General features: G+C 41.0%; 2 pseudogenes across 1 annotated transcript in view; one reads left to right on the forward strand and one right to left on the reverse strand.

Annotated features, from left to right (window-relative positions):
• LOC144374621 (activating signal cointegrator 1 complex subunit 3-like) overlaps nt 1-16967 on the reverse strand; it is a 37039-nt pseudogene extending 20072 nt beyond the window's left edge. The window contains exons 1-4 of the transcript XR_013433975.1: nt 16713-16967; nt 8008-8145; nt 3965-4064; nt 27-284 (exon numbers count right to left, since the gene is read on the reverse strand). The product of XR_013433975.1 is annotated as an activating signal cointegrator 1 complex subunit 3-like (transcript). The remainder of the gene's footprint in view (nt 1-26; nt 285-3964; nt 4065-8007; nt 8146-16712) is intronic.
• A 143-nt stretch (nt 16968-17110) lies between these two features.
• Nucleotides 17111-23911, forward strand: LOC144374620 (AT-rich interactive domain-containing protein 1A pseudogene; annotated as a pseudogene).
• Nucleotides 23912-24142: the final 231 nt, after the last annotated feature.

Here is a 24142-nt window from a genome sequence, read left to right on the forward strand (position 1 = left end):
ATAAGCACACAATATGTTCAACATACCTTTGAGAAGGGATACTTGTTGAAGACTCTGAAAATAGCTAATTCAGCTGCAATAGTCTTTCTTGATCCAGTGGGTGCTCCAACTAGGACACTACAGTCTGTGTGATACAGTGTATGAAATATTTGTGTCTGCACAGGGTTAAAGTGGCTGAAGTTGTAGAGGGCTTCATATGCTTTACATCCCAAAGCCATAATTGGCAAAGGCTGAAGATCCAGTAATTCTGAAAAGATCCAACAGGTACTTCTGAAAAAAAAAAACTGAAAAAACATGCATAATACTGAATACTGTATTTTAAAGAATAACATTTCCTAATTATCTCTAGAGAAGAACATATTTAATATAAGTTCTTGTACACCAGTGACACATCTTATTCAGTCACTACATTTAACATAACTGATAAATAAAACACTTTTATTGAAGAATCCCCTATAAACCAACTATATATTTCTCTTCCAAAAGGGGAAATAACTTGAATAAAAGTACATGAAAGTATGTATGTTATGGTACAAAAATAAATCAATGAAAAGTATTTGTAAAGAGCAGTATTGGAAGGGTCACTAACAACAGATTTGATCTGCTACACACTGACCAATACTGAGTAGCTGAGGGATCTTTTGGTACAGCCAATGGAAACAAAAATGAATTTAGCCTTATTCAGGAAGGAACAAGGATAGTAGTTTCAGAACACAGCATGACTGAGTAAAACAAAACAAAACAAAACAAAAACTCTCCTTAAAGGGTACAGGTCTTCTTACTTACACTAATCATTGGAGAAATTTATGTCTGTAAAATAAATTTATGTATTAAAAGACACTAGATTTGGTTGCTTCTCATTATATGGACTGGGTGCTGAAGAAATTAGATAATTATTACAAAGCTTAAAAAAGAAGATATAAAAAAATCAGTTAGGAGGACACCTTGATCTCACCTTTATAGTATGGTTGCAAAATGAAAAATATGGTAAATTTTCTTCTAAAAAATATACTTAAAATCAAAAACTAACTTAGTTGGGCATGGTGGCACAGGCCTGTAATTCCAGCAGCTCAGAGGCTGAGACAGAAAGATCCCAAGTTGAAAGACAGCCTCAGGAATTTAGTGATATCCTATCTCTCAAAATAATAATAATAATAAAAAGACTGGGGATGTGCTTCAGTGGTTAAGTGCCCTTTGGGTTCAATCCTGGGTACCTTGTCCCTAAAGGAAAAAAAACAAAAACAAAATAAAAAGACGACTTTAAGAAGTTATCTTTTCCCCACCCATTGCTCTATTCCATTACAAGGATAGCTGAGAGCTAACTTCATACTCTCTATGTCTGATTATGATTGTTTAAATTTTCCATAGCTCTGGAAATCCAGGAAGGAGGAAGACATTGCATGATAAGGCATGCGATGTTAATCAAACATATTTTTTTTAAATAAAAGACTAAAAATTAAACATTGTACAATGTCAAATGCACAGTTATTGACAATTTTAAATTAAGATAATATATTACAGTGATTTTACCTAGCTGGTATGTTTATACTACATCAGCTAATTATATAAATAAGTTGATATGTATTTGGTTGCTTAAGAAAAAAAATTATTAAATTGGCATTAACATATAATGCTAATATATGTGGAATTACGTACTTTAATGAAAGAAAGAAACCTAGCAATGATATTGGAAGCATATATTTTAAGTTAAAACATCATCAATTCCACATATTTTGAACTTATGTGATTCTAGATATCACATAAACACATTTGATGAAATAAGACCAGAAAGACCCTCTGCAATAAGGAGATTACTAGATTATACAGTCTCAATATCATTCTATTTTGATAAATTTTTTTGGTTTTGCTATGCCAAGATATCAAAGAGAAATTGAGATGTAGTATAAAGAATATCTCAATGAATAGTATAAATAAGGTTACATTTGACAAAATGAAAGATTATAAAGTCATATTTAGGTTTTCTTTCACTTCTGAAAGGACTGTCAAGTAGGATGCTATTTAAAGTAGTCAGAATAACATTTTTATTCTGAAAAGTCAAGCAGTTTGTCTGAAATATACATGGGAAAGAAAATTTGACTCCTAATTTACGTCTGTAAAGTAAATTAAGGACCTATGAAAATCAATACTCATCAATTATGAATTCTCAAAACATGAAATTAGTATACTAGTTTCAAGATGTTTTTGAAATAGATTTCAGGGGTACTTGAAAGTATCACTGCAAAGATTTATTCATGAAATTTTGCTTTTTTAATAAATCAAAATAGAAAGGCATTTGTTCATTTTATGAAAACCTAGAGTTTATACATTATAACAATAAAAAATGCTGCTGAATGCTCTTACTATATATCTCTTTTAATAATTTGTTATATATATACAAACATTCCAAAATCTAAAAAAAAAAATGTGAAATTTGAAACACTTCGGGTTTTAAAAATTTTGGATAAAAGATAACCTGTACTAGAATTAAGTTTATGTGAATTGGACTAAATGTAAGAAAAAAGAGATCTCTCAAAACTTTCACAGAGAATACAGATTAAATGATAAATGACAATTGCAATGAAAAAGGAAGGCTATATGGAGAAATAATGATTATATGTACAGATGAAAGTCCAGTAACTCAGAAATAGTAACTCTCCTCATTACTATGATTATCAGAATTGACTAAGCCTACTTTAATGCTTTTGGAGCTTAAATAAACAAAAATTAAAGGTCCACAATTTGACTATCTACATATACATATTTGATTTTGAAAATTTTGAACATACAGTTTAGAAACAATTTTGTCAAGTAAGTTGGACTTTGATTCAGAATAAAACAACTTTATACTTGTCAACATTAATTAAAATAACAATTTTGGGAAGTCAATAATTCACATCAACACATTAATGTTCAATTTGTTACCTGTATGGGGCTGATGCCTGTCTGGTAGAATCAGATGTTGGAAGCTGATAATCAAACAGCCTCTGCTCCTAACCATCTATCAGAAACTGCTTGGATATAGTATTGGGAAGGCAAAGGCTCAAAAATAGGGATTGCAAATACCAGTAGTTGAGCTTCTTTACTAATGACCTAATGTGAAATAAAGTCTAAAATAAATAAAGTTCTTAGTAGTCAATTCTTAATAGTATCTATACCAGATGTAATAAAAATAAACTATGTTGTATTTCTAAATAGCTCAGATATTCAGGTACTACAGTAACTTGTAGGTGATTTCCTTCTGAGGATTATTTGACATAACAGAAGGTAAAAAATTATACTAACTTTATATTATTTATATATATGTTATCATTATGACATGTTACCAGTTTGATTCATTATAAGAATTTCCCAAACATGATTCATGCAATTATTTCATGATTTCTATAATTTCAAGTACCATATTATTATTTACTTAATATTTTTCTTTAAATCTGATCAGTATCTTAAGTGGAATATCTGAAATCTCTTAAAATATATAGGTTACATAGTTATCAAGAAGATAAATGCATGAAAACAAAATATTGCTATAAAATACTTTTGCTATCTACTCAACATTTTCAATCGGTAGCTTGCTTTCTCTTTGATAAAAAGAGAAATTACAAATAAAAAATGAGTTAAAGATGCAGCAACAATTGAGTCTTTACAGATAATTTTACAAGGAATGATCTTTTCAATAAGCAATTTATTATTTTGCAGGAAATTATTTTACCCCCCTTATTTTATATATTCCATGCCTCTAGAAGCCATGCCTTAAACCATGGTAAAAATTATAAATGAATTTCTTGAACTAGGATCAAACTGAATAATCAATATTGTCACACTGAATCTCCATGTTCCTTTGAAACAAAACAGGAAAACAGAACATAACAAAACTTTCATGGCACTCTGAAATCAGAGAGATAGTAAAAAACAAAAATTGTTTATATATTTTTTTATGATAGCTAAATAATAAGATTATATTCACCTGTTTTTTTAAGAGCTAGAAAATACTCTGAATGATAAATACGATCATTTGTAGGATCTTCCACCCAAATCCACCAGGGTTCTCCTACTGTCCCATGGACCTAGAAGAAAAATTATCCTAGTACTATGAAAATCATAACTCAAGTAACAGTACTGTTTACATATCAGCACCTATTAGTCTAACAACTTTTTTGATATATAATTTATAAAACAAAGTTCACTCATTTAAAGTATACAGTTCAATGGTTTTAAAATATTTACAAAGTTGTACAACTATGAACATAATCTAATTTTAGAACATTTTTATCACCTCCATGAGAGTACTTATATTCATTAGAAGTATGGACATGGCTATTCTAAACACTTTGTTAAATGGAATAATATAACATATGGTCTTCTGTGACTGGCTTTTTAAACTTACCATACTATTTTTGTAGTTCATCCATGTTTTAAGCTGCATCAGTACTTTGCTTCCTTTTATTGTCAAATAATATTCTACTGGACACGTATATCATATTTTGTTTATATAAGCCAATCTCTCTTTTTGCCTTATATGGTCCAATACTGTTCAGTATTCACTTTTTCCTCAGGGACTCATGAAAAGGAGATCACATCCAAATCATTTCTCCTCCAAATCTTCTTGCACTATCTCACATGAGCTTTTGGGGGACACCACATTTAAACCATAACACCTGGGATAATTTTAATTCACATAAAGCCAATCAGCTCATGGCATTCTCCTGACAATATCTATAGTAAAGGAGAAGTCCATAACAAACACTTGGCATAGTTAGACTGGGGGGGGCATGTATTTGTGGAAAGAGGGCTTACAGTTTATGTTGTGGGCTGAGGAAGTGGGTATGTGTTCCCCTTACTCCATTAACAGTGAAAGAGAAGCAGGAAAACATTTAGGAACAGTGTGAGCAGAGCAAAGAAGTGGAAAGATCTTGGGCCTTGAACAATACTATTAACCTCAAGACTGGACCCTCCTTAGGGCCCATCTGATCTGTGGACCTTTTATTGTACAAAAGGATATATTACCTTACGTAAATCAGACTGAGGCAAGTTAGGTTTTACATTCTTGAAGCTAATAGCATTATAAGAGAGTTAATTATAAAAACAATCAAGTACTTTCTCCTATTAATTAATAAAACTAAATTAGGATGTATTATGAATAGCAATAGTAGAAAACCATGTGCAAAAATAATGAAACTTCCATTCCTTTAAAAACAATCAAAAATTTCAAATATGAGCTTATACTTAAATATAATTTTATATTTTATATAAAATTTCATATTTATAAAAATATTAACTGTAATTTAGTGTTATCAACTAGTGCTCATATACTGTGAGAAAAATAGGAATTAGGAATGCTTTAGGAATTAAAGGTCTGAATGCTTTAATGACAATGTGGAATTAAAATAAAACATAGATGGGTGATTTTAGAACACACTGCTGAACAAAATTCATTTACATTAAAGATGTACAAATGTTAACTAATATAGGAAGTATCCAAATAAATTTAACTAAAATTTTATAAGACTACTTGATGTAAGCATTGTTATATACAGTTTCTGATTTTTTTTTTTATTATTTTTTTTATTGATTGTTCAAAACATTACAGAGCTCAAGACATATCATCTTTCATACATTCGACTCAATTGAGATTTGAACTCCCCAAATACATAATACAGACTCACTTCTGTTACATACTCACGTTTTTACATAATGGCATATTAGTGACTGTTGTATTCTGCTACCTTTCCTAACCCCTACTATCCCCCCTCCCCTCCCCTCCCCTCCCATCTTCCCTCTCTACCTCCTCTGCTGTTGTTCAGTTCTCTCCCCTTTTTTTCCCCCACCCCCTTTCCCCTCATAACCTCTTATAATTTTGTGTATCACTGAAGGTCTCCTACCATTTCCATGTTTTCCCTTCTCTCTTCCTTTCTCTCCCCCCATTCGTCTTAGTTTACTGGTAGTCTTTTCCTCATGCTCTTCCTTCCTGTTCTATTCTTAGTGGCTCTCTTTATATCAAAGAAGACATTTGACATTTGTTTTTTAGGGCTTGGCTAGCTTCACTTAGCATAATCTGCTCTAATGCCATCCATTTCCCTGCAAATTCTATGATTTTGTCGTTTCTTAGTGCTGCATAATACTCCATTGTGTATAGCTGCCACAATTTTTTTATCCACTCGTCTATTGAAGGGCATCTAGGTTGGTTCCACAGTCTAGCTATTGTGAATTGTGCTGCTATAATCATTGATGTGGCCGTATCCGTATAGTGTGCTCTTTTAAGGGCCTCAGGGAATAGTCCAAGAAGGGCAATAGCTGGGTCAAATGGTGGATCCATTCCCAGCTTTCCCAGGAATCTCCATACTGCTTTCCAAATTGGCCTCACCATTTTGCAGTCCCACCAGCAGTGAACAAGTGTGCCCTTTTCCCCACATCCTCGCCAACACTTATTGTTGTTTGACTTCATAATGGCTGCCAATCTTACAGGAGTGAAATGGTATCTTAGGGTGGTTTTGATTTGCATTTCTCTGATTGCTAGAGATGGTGAGCATTTTCTCATGTGCTTGTGGATTGATTGTATGTCCTCCTCTGAGAAGTGTCTGTTCAGGTCCTTGGCCCATTTGTTGATTGGATTATTTGTTATCTTATTGTTTAATTTTTTGAGTTCTTTGTACATTCTGGATATTAGGGCTCTATCTGAGGTGTGAGGGGTAAAAATTTGTTCCCAGGATGTAGGCTCTCTATTTACCTCTTTTACTGTTTCTCTTGCTGAGAAAAAACTTTTTAGTTTAAGTAGGTCCCATTTGTTTATTCTTGTTATTAACTCTTGGGCTATGGGCGTTCTATTAAGGAATTTGGAGCCCGACCCCACAATATGTAGATCATAGCCAACTTTTTCTTCTATCAGACGCAGTGTCTCTGTTTTTATATCTAGCTCCTTGATCCATTTTGAGTTAACTTTTGTGGCTGGCGAGAGAAAGGGATTCAATTTCATTTTGTTGCATATGGATTTCCAATTTTCCCAACACCATTTATTGAAGATGCTATCCTTCCTCCATTGCATGTTTTTAGCCCCTTTATCAAATATAAGATAGTTGTAACTTTGTGGATTAGTCTCTGTGTCCTCTATTCTGTACCATTGGTCCACCTGCCTGTTTTGGTACCAGTACCATGCTGTTTTTGTTACTATTGCTTTATAGTACAGTTTGAGCTCTGGTATCGCTATACCTCCAGATTCACACTTCCTGCTTAGAATTGCTGTAGAAATAGATAAAGCAATCATGAAATTCATATGGAAAAACAAAAGACCCAGAATAGCAGTTTCTGATTTACTTGCCTTCCCCAGTTAGTTTTTTGAAACTGAAGACTGAGTTCTATTTGCCTTTTGTATGTACAATTTCTAACACAGTAACTAGTCAAAAGATATATCTGAAAAACTATTGATAGAATAAGAGGATACAAAGTAGGTTTTTACATGTATGTTTACCAGTATGTTGGTAAACACATATAAGATATTGAAGATCATCTAAGTATTCAAGCAGGAAAAGGAGGAATAAAAGTAGAAATAGAAACATGATAAGAATCAAGAAAGGACATTCTAGGGAAGAGGCTCCGTATAAAATGCTATCTAATCAGAGAAGAAAAATAACTGAAAAATCTGCTGGTTATGGCAACTGGTCAATCAGATATTAGAGATCCTTGAGGAAGTGGTCTCAGCAGAAAAGAAACTGGTGACAAGAAAGAAAATGTAGAATACCTTTTATACAAGTCTAATGTTTAAGAAAAGGAGAGAACAGTATTTTGAGAGACATCATGATTTAAAAATGGATTTTTGGTAAGCAAAAATGAGAGTCAATAGAGAGGGCAAAAATAAATGGCAAAGTTCTCATGGATTTGAAACCACTAAAATAGTGTCCAGTGATGCAATGTTAAGTTCCCTAGGCTCTCTGAGGAAAGATGTAGGGAGGTGTAGTAAAATCTGAGGTACAGACATTTTAGTTTAATATAGATATAGATATTTTCCACTTCTACCTGATCATTCCATGTGAAATCAGGGTAGATGCGGACAGTCCGTGTGATAGGCTGAATGGATGCTTCCATCATAACAGAAAGAATCTGATGAACACATTGTTTGACCTTTTGTCCAATATTCACGATGCAAAATGTGACCTGAAAAAAAAAATATCACATAGAAGTAATGTGTCCAGACAGAAAAAAAAGCAATATAATCTGACTTGTAAGTGGGATTTCAGAGTAGGTGATTTTATTGCTTGTTTTATGATTTGCTATGTAGAATAGATGACATTCTTGACCTGGCATTGTTGAGAGCCACAGCCCAGTCAGAATGATGCCTGGCATTTGCCAGAGGGAATGTTTGAAAGGTGACGGCCAGCGAACCATTGAGATGATGATTTGAGTTAAGCTATGTATAATTGCTGTGGATTGATTGAGTTGTATATTTGACCTTTACTGTCGGGCAATAGGGTGGCTCTTGCTGCCTTGGGCAGCAATTAATAGCTCTGGAAATCAGTATCAAGGTTCCTTTAGGTATTAATAGGGTTCTGAGCCTTGATATTGTGCTTAAACTACTATAAACAGAACTACTTCCTTTTGAGTTAGTTTAGAACACATACAGAAATATTTAACATTTTATGTACATAGCCACTGGTTTATTCACGGTCTACTTTAGAACTCTAAAATCATGAGAAATGCTTCAGGAATTAAATACAACTTAGTTGAATTAAATACAACTCATCCACCCAGGCCTACTTCTAGAAAACATAAAATAATCAGGTTCTGGAATGCAGACATGTATGGGAATACCAAGGGTAGAGGCTGTTAAAAAACAAATGTGACTAACTGATTTGAGCAATTAAGTGAAAATAGCTCATATTTTAAAGCATCAAGTGTGCAGTATGTGTACAGTCAACTTACTTTGTTAATACTTTCTGCCCTTTTTCCTACTCTTTCTTAGAGTACAAATGTAATGACTATCTCAGGCTCTCTAAACATCTTTGGAATTCTTTTTTCTTTTTTTTATTCTCTAAAATTTATTTACAGTTAATAAGTTAAAAAGCAAAGTACAACCAAATTGTAAATATTAATCATATGCACATTAAACTGCCCAGGGAAACACTTCAGTTCCACTACAAACAATTGCTTTCTAATGCAATTAAGACATAACAGTTTATCAAAAAAATATTTCAACACACCAATAAAGCAAATGTTAGGTATATATAATCATTAAAAATTATCAATTTAAAGAGTGCTGTGGCAACCCAACCCTTAAAACAACCAAAAAAAAAAAACCTTTTGAGTTCAAAAGTGCTCAGACTTTTTGTATTCAATGATTTTAAAAGATTTTATTGAAAAGTTTTCTGAAAAATAGTACTAACATTTGCTCATAGCAAATCAACAAGTATGTGCCACTAGCTTAAGTTACACTTGTCTAATAGTGTACTCAAACAAAAATAAATACACGCCACAACAGCAACACTTTGCACTATCAATGATGAAGCTTGCCCTCAGAATCATGACATTACTGGTTTTAGTGACATAGAAAATGAGTTGCTGGTTGTTAGGAAGGAATGTAAAAAATACCAAAAAAGATTATTTGTTGTGCCAGTCACATTTAGGCACCCAAAAGTCAAAAATCAAACAGAAATATATCAAGGTGATAAAATTCCTCCTAGCTTCCTCCTCTACTTGTGTCATATGAGATATAAATGAAGGCAAGAGAACAAACAAATAGGACTTCTTTAAAAAAAAAAACTATACACAAGCTAAGCTACAGACTCACTTCTGAAACAATTAATGGATGCCTCACCATAAAGGCCACTATGCCAAGTTTCTTTTCACACTCTGCCCAAAGGTAATCATAAAATACTTTCACTTTCCTATTAATATACTAGTCAACTATATCAGATGTTTCTCCACATTTTAGAAGTTGCAAGATAGGTTTTGCTAAAGAAAACTTGGCAAAAATATTTCTTACATCTTACTTCACAAACTAGAAACGGCATTATTTAATAGTCCACATGAACCATATTGACTTCAAGATGGGCAATCAGATTCAAACTGAAATCAGATAACCCAAATAAGCCAAAAAAGCATTTAGACACATTCAAGTGCACTAAAGTAACAAGGCATAAGAGGAAAAAAATGTCAAGAATATCAGTTAAAACAAATGCAAGGTGTCACTGGTTATGTTTCAGTTGTGTGCTGAGAAAAGTTATTCTCAGCTAATTTCAAAATCCTCAGGAAAACTATCTAGATAAGCTACATGTTGAAATTACATTCTAATATGGCCATTGGATTTACTTTAAAAATTATTATAAAACTATATACAATAGTGAAATGGTACAATACATTTTTTTCAGGTGCTAGTTAGCTATAAAAGTTAACAATATATTTTTGGAAAGAAAACTCCTATGTGTATGAAATACAATTGGCAATGGAAGCTAATAACCCAAAAATGTCTCAGCTTCCTATCACACAACTATAATTTAACACTCTCCATCTTCTAAGTAATTATTCACTTTTTTATTTACCCATATGACAGTGTTTGTAAGGATGCATCATCATTGAGTAGTGAATAAAAGACTATGAGGCTTACTGGGAAACTGGCATAAAGTTATATATATATATATATATATATATATATATATATATATATATATGATTTTTTTTCAAAACAAGAATACTGAAATGAAAGTCACAACATTTCTACTATGGACTATTAAACTTAAAATAATTATTTCAGAAAGCTATGCCATTTGAATTCTAGGAAAACAAGAGTAAAAATCACAACTCTCATTATTCTCCTAATAAGCTGCCAAGCAGAGATTAAACCTTTGTACTGAGGGTTTCCAAGTTCCAGCCCAGTTTGGATAGTTACATGGCAGAATACTTGAATTTGAAATAATTGTGGTACAAAAACACTACTTGACCCTTTAGGTATTGCAGTAAAAGCTGGCTGTGGCATCACTGTCTAATAACCAGTAAGTCTAGCTGCCACCATTGACCAAAGGCACTTGGATAATCAAGAATTCCACACTAGGTTATATGGTATACACACTATTACAAAAGTGTAAAATAAGGGTCAGTACTCTGGGTGGCTTACCTGTTTGATTTCTGTGGCCTTCAGCTATCAAACAAAGACTGCAAAGGTAACTATGAATGGAAAAAAAGAAAATTCACAGGACAAAAATGTCAACTAATTGTCATAATGTTTACAAATGTGTTGAATACTAGTCTTGGCATTTCTTGTTATCCAACAATAAAAACAAAGGGATCTATTTTGCCCAAAGTAACTTCAACCAGTTACTTGATACCAAGAAATGTCCCCACCCTTCTCTATAGATCATGTTGAGGTTTCTAATGGGTATTCTGTTTGTCACTTTATTCATAACGTTTACACACATTCATCTCTCCTATGTGACTTCAATTTTAAAATTATTATCTTCTCATTAACATTCTTGGATTTTTATGTATGACCAGGACATGTTGCCAGATTATCTCCAATTGAATTCCAGTCATTCCTGCAACACCACCAGTTCTTCACGATTCTTTTTTCCCCCAATCACAAGCCATGTGGTTTCAATGCACTTCAATTTTTATTCAATTAAAAAAGAATTCAACAAGTCAACTTTTCATAAACAAAACTTTGTATGAGTATGCTACCATTTACTTTAGGAGCTCAGTAAATATAAACATTAAACTTCAATATAAAATCTTTTAGAAACACCTTTAAAACGTTAAGCAATTGGACTTTACATCTCTTTTGTTTGTAATCACTGAGCCCATGAAAATCAAAGCCATATAAATTCTTGCATTACTAACAGTCAAGCTTGAACCTCTCAAAAAAAAAAAAAATCCTTGGTCAAAGCTTTGAAATTCAGTAAAAATTCAGAAACGAGTGGGATTCAGAATACCCTGAGCACAAACTAGTGCAACATCACAAAAAATGTTTGATCTTCGGTCCAGAAAGAGGGGTGGCAGTCAAAAAGAAAAATGAAGGCGGGGGTTAAAGAGCAAGCAAATTCTGGCTTTTATTACACAAGCACGAAAACAAATTCCTTTGGAAAAGAGTGACTTCTTCGGAGGACTTCCAGACCAGTGAGGTAGAGTCCGTTCGGGAGATAACCAATCTGCCCCTATAGTCCTGGAGACTTCTCAATCTGGGGTTCGGAAGCAAAGGGACCTCCCCTGTGAGTCCTGCAGTCTCCTCCTTCGCAGACGCGGTGCGGGGAGGCGGCAGAGGGTACACCTGTCCCTGAGTTCCAGACGCGGGGACGCATCCCGGGGGCGCGGGGCAGGGAGGCCATCCCGGGACTTCCTCGCCCGTGTAAAGTGCACTAGGGGACTGTCCTGGTGGAGTCTGTAAGCCTCTTCACGCTGCGCCGCATCGGAGGCCACTCCAGGCCGCCAGCGCTCGCCTGGTCTCCCTGTCGCCAAGGAGCCCGCCCGAGTCTGGCTTGGCTCCGCTGTGGTGGCCGCTGCTGGTGTCTCCAGCCCGGCGCGTCTCTTGCTACTTTTCTCGCCTCCCCTTTTTTTTTTTTTTTTTTTTTTTGGTACCAGGGCTTGAACTCGGGGCCCTTGACCTCTGACCTACATACCCAACCCTATTTTGTAATTATATTTAGATACAGGGTCTCACTAAGTTGCTCAGTGCCTTGCTTTTGCTGAGGCTGGCTTGGAACCCGCAGTCCTCCTGTCTCAGCCTCCCCAGCCTTGATGATACGGATAAATAGCTGAGAGTCTCACCTATTTCAGATTTTATTATTTGCAAGTAAAAAAATGTATTGTCATATAACCCATATATTCCTTTATAGTGACCTATATTTTCTTATTACTTTATGTTATTACTTTAAAATAACAACCTATATTCATTCCGTTTTGACCTTATGATGCTCTTTTAAAATACTATACAAATCTCAAGAGACAAAAATTTTATAAAGGACAATTTAAAAATCAGACTTATCAAATAAGCATCAATAATTACCTATTGCTATTAGTTATAAGAGTAGAAGAAAAAGTAGGTATCAAAAATTAGATCATGTAATGGAAATCTTCTAAAAATTCATTAAAAGGGAAGAGATTATCCAGAAAAAATAAATGTAAAGGTACACCTTATTTTGAGACTAATCCTTGAATGCCACCTAGTGACAAAAATAAAAATTTTCTTGAAAATATTTGCTGTCGCCTAGTGGCTATCTGAAACAGGAGCCTTTCATAAAACAAGTATTTTTTCCATACTCCCTCTTTTTGAAATTTATTCATTTATCTCCATAATCATAACAAATCACTGAAAAGCCTGTGTATATTTTAAGGTACAATGGATATGGTAACAAATAGTATAGTCCCTGACCTCACTTCTCTAGTCATGGAGGTGAGACATGTATAAGTAATTAAGATGACAAATAGAAGCCCAACATCCCCAGAGTCTAGCAAATACTGGATACTCAAAAATATAACATGTAAAAGTGACATTAGAGTATAGTGTAATAAAATTAATTCTTCCTTAACAATAATAAAATCAACTCCAATGGTAATTCAGAAGTCAGACTCAAGTGTCACTTAATATTTATCTATTTAAACTTTAGTCTTTAAGGTTATCTTATTTATTTTTACTATATGTGTGTTTTAAAAAACTAGTTAAAACCATTCATATGGTTTCTATCAACTTTATATACTTTTTAGAAACTAAATAAGCAAATATAATCATGAGTATAATTTTTAATTTTATATATATATATATATATATATATATATATATATATATACTGCTTAAGTAGGGCTACATATGAAGGGATCATCAGAAAATAGTGATACTATATTGCTTACCAACTTGGAACAGGCACTTACTGAATTTTCACAATGAGAGCATCTATATTTCATAAAAAAGAAAATTGGGCCTTTATAAGTGAAGTGAGTAGAGTAATAGCTTCCTAGGGCAGAAGGCCTATGTTGAGGAGTAATGAGAATCAGAAGTGGGAAGGGTAATCAGACTGTGGAGGTTTTAACTCAAGAGCCAGTATATGTACAACATCCTGAAGAGACAAGAACTCTGTGTACACAAAGAATGTATATGTTAGGATATAGAATAATTAACAAAGTTATAAAGTATGGAATATAGGGATTAGAACAGAGTATACACTGAGCAACATGAATACATTTTAATTAGCCTGAAATAAATATATCAGTGTTTCTCACAGTGCAAAATTAAGTGGCTCTTTATAGGAAAGGGATTTGTTACTTCTCAACTTTATCATTATGGAGTCAGCCCCATTAGGCATCAATCAGCAAAGATGTCTCATAAAATGTTTGCATTAAATTATACTTCATAAAATATTTTCTCCAATTTTTCTATAAATTCATGGTCAAAATTGATATTCATGAAATCAAATATATTAATAAAGGCAACATTACTATCCTAACATAATCTTTATGTTGATTAGTGATATTTTAGAGTCTTGCGAAGATTTTTTTGCAGTCTAAGGACTTACAAATCCATTATCTTAAGAATGCAGCACAGATTTATGTTATAAACCAATTTCACACTTGATGTGTACAGATGACTACGTTTAATTTCACATTCAACTATAATTTAAAGGAGTTTGTTTCATTAACAGGAAAATTTACTGTAACAGGGAGCTCTTCCAGTAAACCAAGATATGAGCAAGTTTAGCAATGGCTATACTTCATTATAGTAACTAAAAATTTTCAATCTATATGTTTCATTATTTAAATGTCCTTTATATCACTAAATGGAATTATGCTCAGAGTGTGTTGACATTTCTGAAAATGACATTTCTAGCAAGTACTTTAATTAATATGAGATGAACTTAAGCGCTATTTTTATACGCAGGGATAGATCACACAGTTTCACTGGTCCTACTTTTTTGTTCCCAGGAAAGAGTTCCCTGAGGACAAAAGCATTGTTTTACTTACTTTGTGTCTTCTGCATAATAACATCAACACATTGTGACTACCACTTACAAAAACTATCAAGAACCAATTCTAGGTGTGCTAAGATTTAGTATTCCTTGACATGCTCTTTAAGCTAAATTTTAGAAAAACAGGATTATTTTTTCTTTTTTACTGTAAATGTTAAGAGAAATTATGGCTACCATTTTGGAAAATGTTTAGTTCAGGTTTTAGAAGAAAAGAAGGGAGAATCTTAATGTAGGGTAATGTATTTTTTTAAGTTATTACATTTTTAATAAGATTACAGAAGTCTTAAGCAGCAATGAAAAGATCTTGGTTAGAGCTAAATAGACCACAGTTTGAATATTATTTCTAAAAATTATAACTTAGTGACCTTAGGCAGTTACACATCTCTCTGAGTATAATATCTACTTAGCAGCTCTGACAGAATAAGAGAATGTACATGAAGCACCAGGCAGTCTCAAGTCTATGCTACTATTACCATCACTTTGCAGTAATAGATTTTATCCCATTATAAACACTCTTGGCCCACACCTAATTACTTACACCATGTAATCAGGGTAGGCAATGAGGCCAAAACTGAGCTATGATAATATTTTCTTTGGAGTCAAATTTTATTTTCTAATCTCTTTTTGTTGTCCTGTAATTTTGTTAAGGTAAACCAGTGCTCTTCATGCTTTTTTTTTCTTACTTTCAAACTTATCTTTCAAAACTTATCTATCCTCTGAACTCAGACTAAGTTTACTATCATCATGAAAAAAGCCTTTTTTGATAGCCCCAGGTCAAACATATTTTCTCCTTCTACCAAGTACTTCTATGGAAGTTGTCATTTTCTTTCCATGTCTTTTTTTCTCCTTTTGGACTATATGCTTCTTAACAGAAGAACTACATAATGTAGAGTGTGTCTTTCATTCTCTATAAAGAGTCTTGTAAATAACCTGAATAGAATTTCTATAGGCTGTTTACAAAGTACGCCAGATAGACTTGCACACAATAAGTAATATTTGATTGTAAATATGATTGTGAATATTTTATTCATTTATTCAATATTTACATCTTAGCTAAATTACCTAAATTATTTGAGTTAACTTTAAAAAAAAAAAGGATACTGCGGTAGGAAAGCGTTGAATACTTGTGCAGTCATTAAAAATGTCATGAAAACATTGCACTTAATTTTGAACATTCATTTGAATGTTTGATATATATATACTCTAAACTGTAAAAATGTTAATTTCTTTACCAGTTGAGATGTTACCTATGCTTTCCAGGTCCATTATTTAAATCCTATTATTAAAGTCTCCCCCCACACACTCCCACATGCCTACACACACACATTTGAAATAAAACATTATACTCTTGCTCAATTTAGGCAATCACATTTTAAATAACAAAGATAATCAAATGACCTAATAAAGACAAGAAAGCTTCATAAACCTTAGAAAAAACTTCATACAAATATTAATCAATTGAGCACTAAACATATCAGTTATTGCTATTTCTGTTTCCCTGATTTGTAAACTTTGGATTGCATTTCTGATCTATAGCAAAACCTCATAGATTGCAAGTGTGGTCATTTAACAATGAGTTCCTGTCAGTATAGTTGTCTACATTTATACTGCTGTGAGTTAATCAACAATATTGCCCCCCACCACCCCAGCCTCTTTTGTCTTATGACTATGTAGCATAATCTGTATTCCTAAATACTACAAAGCAAAAACCAACTCAACCTTTATCGTTATTCTTAAAGCTGACAATTCTATCCCAATTTTTGACTGATCAGATCTTACCACTGAATTTAGGTTATCTGCAACACTTTCCAGAAAATGACTCTCAGCTCCCTCCCTCCTCCTTTCTCTGGCAGCAGAAAGCGGAGAGTCACAGCGGGGCCAGGCCCTGGGGAGCGGAGCCTCCACCGCCCCCCTCATTCCCAGGCAAGGGCTTGGGGGGAATGAGCCGGGAGAGCCGGGTCCCGGGCCTACAGAGCCAGGAGCAGCTGAGCCGCTGGCGCCTCCTCCGCCGCCGCCGCCAGCCCGGAGCCTGAGCCGGCGGGGCGGGGGGGGGGGGGGGGGGGGGGAGGAGCGAGCGCAGCGCAGCAGCTGAGCCCCGCGAGGCCCGCCCGGGCGGGTGGGGAGGGCAGCCCGGGGGACTCGGCCCGGGGCGGGGTGGGAGGGGGGGAGAAGACAAAGACAGGGCCAGGTCTCTCCGCGGACGAGACAGCGGGGATCATGGCCGCGCAGGTCGCCCCCGCCGCCGCCAGCAGCCTGGGCAACCCGCCGCCGCCGCCCTCGGAGCTGAAGAAAGCCGAGCAGCAGCAGCGGGAGGAGGCGGGGGGCGAGGCGGCAGCGGCCGAGCGCGGGGAAATGAAGGCAGCCGCCGGGCAGGAAAGCGAGGGCCCCGCCGTGGGGCAGCCGCTGGGAAAGGAGCTGCAGGACGGGGCCGAGAGCAATGGCGGTGGCGGCGGCGGGGCCGGCGGCGGCGGCGGGCCCGGCGCGGAGCCGGACCTGAAGAACTCGAACGGGAACGCGGGCCCTAGGCCCGCCCTGAACAATAACCTCACGGAGCCGCCCGGCGGCGGCGGCAGCAGCGACGGGGTGGGGGCGCCTCCTCACTCAGCCGCCGCTGCCTTGCCGCCCCCAGCCTACGGTTTCGGGCAACCCTACGGCCGGAGCCCCTCTGCCGTCGCCGCGGTGGCGGCCGCCGTCTTCCACCAACAACATGGCGGACAACAAAGCCCTGGCCTGGCAGCGCTGCAGAGCGGCGGCGGCGGGGGCCTGGAGCCCTACGCGGGGCCCCAGCAGAACTCGCACGACCACGGCTTCCCCAACCACCAGTGCAACTCCTACTACCCCAACCGCAGCGCCTACCCCCCGCCCCCCAGGCCTACGCGCTGAGCTCCCCGAGAGGTGGCACTCCGGGCTCTCCAGCGCGGCGGCCGCCGGCTCCAAGCCGCCTCCCTCCTCCAGCGCCTCCGCCTCCTTCGTCCTTCGCTCAGCAGCGCTTCGGGGCCATGGGGGGAGGCGGCCCCTCAGCGGCCGGCGGGGGAACTCCCCAGCCCACCGCCACCCCCACTCTCAACCAACTGCTCACGTCGCCCAGCTCGGCCCGGGGCTACCAGGGCTACCCCGGGGGCGACTACAGCGGCTGGCCCCAGGACGGGGGCACGGGCAAGGGCCCGGCGGACATGGCCTCGCAGTGCTGGGGGGCTGCTGCTGGTGCGGCGGCGGCAGGGCCCAACAAAGAAGCCACCACGCGCCCATGAGCCCCGGGAGCAGCGGCGGCGGGGGGCAGCCGCTCTCCCGGACCCCTCAGCCATCCAGTCCAATGGATCAGATGGGCAAGATGAGACCTCAGCCATATGGCGGGACTAACCCATACTCGCAACAACAGGGACCTCCTTCAGGACCGCAGCAAGGACATGGGTACCCAGGGCAGCCATATGGGTCCCAGACTCCGCAGCGGTACCCGATGACCATGCAGGGCCGGGCGCAGAGTGCCATGGGCAGCCTCTCTTATGCACAGCAGATTCCTCCTTATGGACAACAAGGCCCCAGTGGATATGGTCAACAGGGCCAGACTCCATATTACAACCAGCAAAGTCCTCACCCTCAGCAGCAGCAGCCACCCTACTCCCAGCAACCACCATCCCAGACCCCTCACGCTCAACCTTCATATCAACAGCAGCCACAGTCTCAGCCACCACAGCTCCAGTCCTCTCAGCCTCCATATTCCCAGCAGCCATCTCAGCCTCCACATCAGCAATCCCCAACTTCGTACCCTTCCCAGCAGTCCACGACACAGCAGCATCCCCAGAGCCAACCCCCTTACTCGCAGCCGCAGGCACAGTCTCCCTACCAGCAGCAGCAACCTCAGCAGCCAGCATCCTCAAAGCTCTCCCAGCAGGCTGCATATCCTCAGCCCCAGTCTCAGCAGTCCCAGCAAACTGCCTACTCCCAGCAGCGCTTCCCTCCACCACAGGAGCTTTCTCAAGATTCTTTTGGGTCTCAGGCAGCCTCAGCCCCCTCAATGACCTCCAGTAAGGGAGGGCAAGAAGATATGAACCTGAGTCTTCAGTCAAGACCCTCCAGCTTGCCTGATCTGTCTGGTTCAATAGATGATCTCCCCATGGGGACAGAAGGAGCTCTGAGTCCTGGAGTGAGCACATCAGGGATTTCCAGCAGCCAAGGAGAGCAGAGTAATCCAGCTCAGTCTCCTTTCTCTCCTCATACCTCCCCTCACCTACCTGGCATCCAAGGCCCCTCCCCGTCCCCTGTTGGCTCTCCTGTCAGTGTTGCTCAGTCTCGCTCAGGACCACTCTCGCCTGCTGCAGTGCCAGGCAACCAGATGCCACCTCGGCCACCCAGTGGCCAGTCAGACAGCATCATACATCCTTCCATGAACCAATCAAGCATTGCCCAAGATCGAGGTTATATGCAGAGGAACCCCCAGATGCCCTAGTACAGTTCCCCGCAGCCCGGCTCGGCCTTATCTCCGCGTCAGCCTTCTGGAGGACAGATGCACACAGGCATGGGTTCCTACCAGCAAAATTCCATGGGGAGCTATGGTCCCCAAGGGGATCAGTATGGCCCACAAGGAGGCTACCCCAGGCAGCCAAACTACAATGCCTTGCACAATGCCAACTATCCCAGTGCAGGCATGGCTGGAAGCATGAACCCCATGGGTGCTGGAGGTCAGATGCATGGGCAACCAGGCATCCCACCTTATGGCACACTTCCTCCAGGGAGAATGAGTCATGCCTCCATGGGAAACAGGCCTTATGGCCCAAATATGGCCAATATGCCACCTCAGGTTGGGTCAGGGATGTGTCCCCCACCAGGGGGCATGAACCGGAAAACTCAAGAATCTGCTGTCGCCATGCATGTTGCGGCATGAGTTGGCCACTCTATCCAAAACAGGCCACCAGGCTATCCCAATATGAGTCAAGGGGGCATGATGGGAACTGGACCTCCCTATGGACAAGGAATTAATAGTATGGCTGGCATGATCAACCCTCAGGGACCCCCATATCCCATGGGTGGAACCATGGCCAACAATTCAGCAGGGATGGCAGCCAGCCCAGAGATGATGGGTCTTAGGGACGTCAAGTTAACTCCAGCTACCAAAATGAACAATAAGGCAGATGGGACACCCAAGACAGAATCTAAATCCAAGAAGTCCAGTTCTTCTACTACAACTAATGAGAAGATCACCAAGTTGTATGAGCTTGGTGGTGAGCCTGAGAGGAAAATGTGGGTGGACCGTTATCTGGCCTTCACAGAGGAGAAGGCCATGGGTATGACAAATCTGCCAGCAGTGGGTAGGAAACCTCTGGACCTCTATCGCCTCTATGTGTCTGTGAAGGAGATTGGTGGATTGACTCAGGTCAACAAGAACAAAAAATGGTGGGAACTTGCAACCAACCTCAATGTGGGCACATCAAGCAGTGCTGCCAGCTCCTTGAAAAAGCAGTGTATCCAATGTCTCTATGCCTTTGAATGCAAGAGTGAGCGGGGAGAAGATCCTCCCCCAGACATCTTTGCAGCTGCTGATTCCAAGAAGTCCCAGCCCAAGATTCAACCCCCTCTCCTGCGGGATCAGGGTCTATGCAGGGGCCTCAGACTCCTCAGTCAACCAGCAGTTCCATGGCAGAAGGAGGAGACCTGAAGCCACCAACTCCAGCATCCACACCACACAGTCAGATCCCCCCCTTGCCAGGCATGAGTAGGAGCAATTCAGTCGGGATCCAGGATGCCTTTCCTGATGGAAGTGACCCCACATTCCATAAACGGAATTCCATGACTCCAAACCCTGGGTATCAGCCCAGTATGAATACCTCTGACATGATGGGGCGCATGTCCTATGAGCCAAATAAGGATCCTTATGGCAGCATGAGGAAAGCTCCAGGGAGTGATTCCTTCATGTCCTCAGGGCAGGGCCCCATTGGCGGTATGGGTGACCCCTACAGCCGAGCTGTAGGCCCTGGGCTCGGAAATGTGGCTATGGGACCACGGCAGCATTACCCCTATGGAGGTCCTTATGACAGAGTGAGGACGGAGCCTGGAATAGGGCCTGAGGGAAATATGGGCACTGGGGCCCCCCAGCCCAATCTCATGCCTTCTACCCCAGACTCAGGGATGTATTCTCCTAGCCACTACCCCCCGCAGCAGCAACAGCAGCAGCAGCAACGACATGATTCCTATGGCAATCAGTTCTCCACCCAAGGCACCCCTTCCGGTAGCCCCTTTCCCAGCCAGCAGACCACAATGTATCAGCAGCAACAGCAGAATTATAAGCGGCCAATGGATGGCACATACGGCCCTCCTGCCAAACAGCATGAAGGAGAGATGTACAGCATGCCATACAGCACTGGGCAGGGGCAGCCTCAACAGCAGCAGTTGCCCCCCGCCCAGTCTCAGTCTGCCACCCAGCAACAAGCTGCCCAGCCTTCCCCTCAGCAAGATGTGTACAACCAGTACGGCAATGCCTATCCTGCTACTGCCACTGCTGCTACTGAGCGCCGACCAGCAGGCAGCCCCCAGAACCAATTTCCATTCCAGTTTGGCCGAGACCGAGTCTCTGCACCCCCTGGCTCCAATGCCCAGCAGAACATGCCACCGCAAATGATGGGTGGCCCCATACAGGCATCAGCTGAAGTTGCTCAGCAAGGCACCATGTGGCAGGGGCGTAATGACATGACCTATAATTATGCCAACAGGCAGAGCACAGGCTCTGCCCCCCAGGGTCCTGCTTATCATGGTGTGAACCGAACAGATGAAATGCTGCACACGGATCAGAGGGCCAACCACGAAGGCCCTTGGCCTTCCCATGGCACACGCCAGCCTCCATATGGTCCCTCTGCCCCTGTGCCCACCATGACAAGGCCCCCTCCATCCAACTACCAGCCCCCACCAAGCATGCAGAATCACATTCCTCAGCCCCCCATGATTCGGCGCGATATCACCTTCCCACCTGGCTCTGTTGAAGCTACACAGCCTGTGTTGAAGCAGAGAAGGCGGCTCACAATGAAAGACATTGGAACCCCGGAGGCATGGCGGGTAATGATGTCCCTCAAGTCTGGGCTTCTGGCAGAGAGCACGTGGGCATTAGACACCATTAACATCCTGCTATATGATGACAACAGCATTATGTCCTTCAACCTCAGTCAGCTCCCAGGGTTGCTGGAGCTCCTTGTGGAATATTTCCGACGAAGCCTGATTGAGATCTTTGGCATTTTAAAGGAGTATGAGGTGGGTGACCCAGGACAGAGAACACTTCTGGATCCTGGGAGATTCAGCAAGGTGTCTAGTCCATCCCCCAGGGAGGGGGAAGAAGAAGAAGAAGAACTTCTAGGTCCTAAACTAGAGGAAGAAGAAGAAGAGGAGACAGTTGAAAATTATGAGGAGATGGCCTTTTTAGGCAAGGACAAGCCAGCTCCCGAGAATTGTGAGGAGAAGCTAATCAGTAAGTTTGACAAGCTTCCGGTAAAGATCGTACAGAAGAATGACCCGTTTGTGGTGGACTGCTCAGATAAGCTTGGGCGTGTACAGGAGTTTGACAGTGGCCTGCTGCACTGGCGGATTGGTGGGGGGGACACCACTGAGCATATCCAGACCCACTTTGAGAGCAAGACAGAGCTGCTGCCTTCCCGGCCTCCTGTGCCCTGTCCAACAGCCCCCCGGAAACATGTCATAACAGTAGAGGGTGTGCCAGGGACGACAGAACAAGAGGGACCCCCACCTGATGGCCCTCCAGAAAAACGGATCACAACCACTATGGATGACATGTTGTCTACTCGATCTAGCACGTTGACAGAGGAGGGAGCTAAAAGTGCAGAAGCCACCAAGGAAAGCAGCAAATTTCCATTTGGCATTAACCCAGCACAGAGCCACCGGAACATCAAGATCCTAGAGGATGAACCCCACAGTAAGGATGAGACCCCACTGTGTACCCTTCTGGATTGGTAGGATTCCCTTGCCAAGCGCTGTGTCTGTGTCTCCAATACCATCCGAAGCCTGTCATTTGTGCCAGGCAATGATTTTGAGATGTCTAAACACCCAGGGCTGCTGCTCATCCTAGGCAAGCTGATCCTGCTGCACCACAAGCACCAGAACGAGAGCAGGCACCACTAACTTATGAGAAGGAGGAGGAACAGGACCAAGGGGTGAGCTGCAACAAAGTGGAGTGGTGGTGGGACTGCTTGGAGATGCTCCGGGAAAACACCTTGGTCACGCTCGCCAACATCTCGGGGCAATTGGACCTCTCCTCATACCCTGAGAGCATTTGCCTGCCTGTCCTGGACGGACTCCTACACTGGGCAGTTTGGCCTTCAGCTGAAGCCCAGGACCCTTTCTCCACCCTGGGCCCCAATGCCGTCCTCTCCCCCCAGAGACTGGTCTTGGAAACCCTCAGCAAACTCAGCATCCAGGACAACAATGTGGACCTGATTCTGGCCACACCCCCCTTCAGCCGCCTGGAGAAGTTATATAGCACCATGGTGCGCTTCCTCAGTGACCGAAAGAACCCAGTGTGCCGGGAGATGGCCGTGGTACTGCTGGCCAACCTGGCGCAGGGGGACAGCCTGGCAGCCCGTGCCATTGCAGTGCAGAAGGGCAGCATCGGCAACCTCCTGGGCTTCCTCGAGGACAGCCTTGCTGCCACGCAATTCCAACAGAGCCAGGCCAGCCTCCTGCACATGCAGAACCCACCCTTTGAGCCAACTAGTGTGGACATGATGCGGCGGGCTGCTCGCGCACTGCTTGCCCTGGCCAAGGTGGACGAGAACCACTCCGAGTTCACTCTGTATGAGTCGCGGCTGTTGGACATCTCAGTGTCACCATTGATGAACTCATTAGTTTCACAAGTCATTTGTGATGTACTGTTTTTGATTGGCCAGTCATGACAGCCGTGGGACACCTCCCCCCCACCCCCCGTGTGTGTGTGCGTGTGTGGAGAACTTAGAAACTGACTGTTGCCCTTTATTTATGCAAAACCACCTCAGAATCCAGTTTACCCTGTGCTGTCCAGCTTCTCCCTTGGGAAAAAAGTCTCTCCTGTTTTCTCTTTCCTCCCCCACTTCCCCACTCCTCACACCCTTCTGTTCCTGTCCTTACCTTACTCCCCCTCAGGACCCCACCCTATTTGAAAATACAAAGCTCTGCCTACATAGAAGACTTTTTTATTTTAACCAAAGTTACTGTTGTTTACAGTGAGTTTGGGGAAA

This window comes from Ictidomys tridecemlineatus, unplaced genomic scaffold (genome assembly GCF_052094955.1).
Source record: "Ictidomys tridecemlineatus isolate mIctTri1 unplaced genomic scaffold, mIctTri1.hap1 Scaffold_78, whole genome shotgun sequence".
In the NCBI taxonomy this organism is placed as follows: Eukaryota; Metazoa; Chordata; class Mammalia; order Rodentia; family Sciuridae; genus Ictidomys; species Ictidomys tridecemlineatus.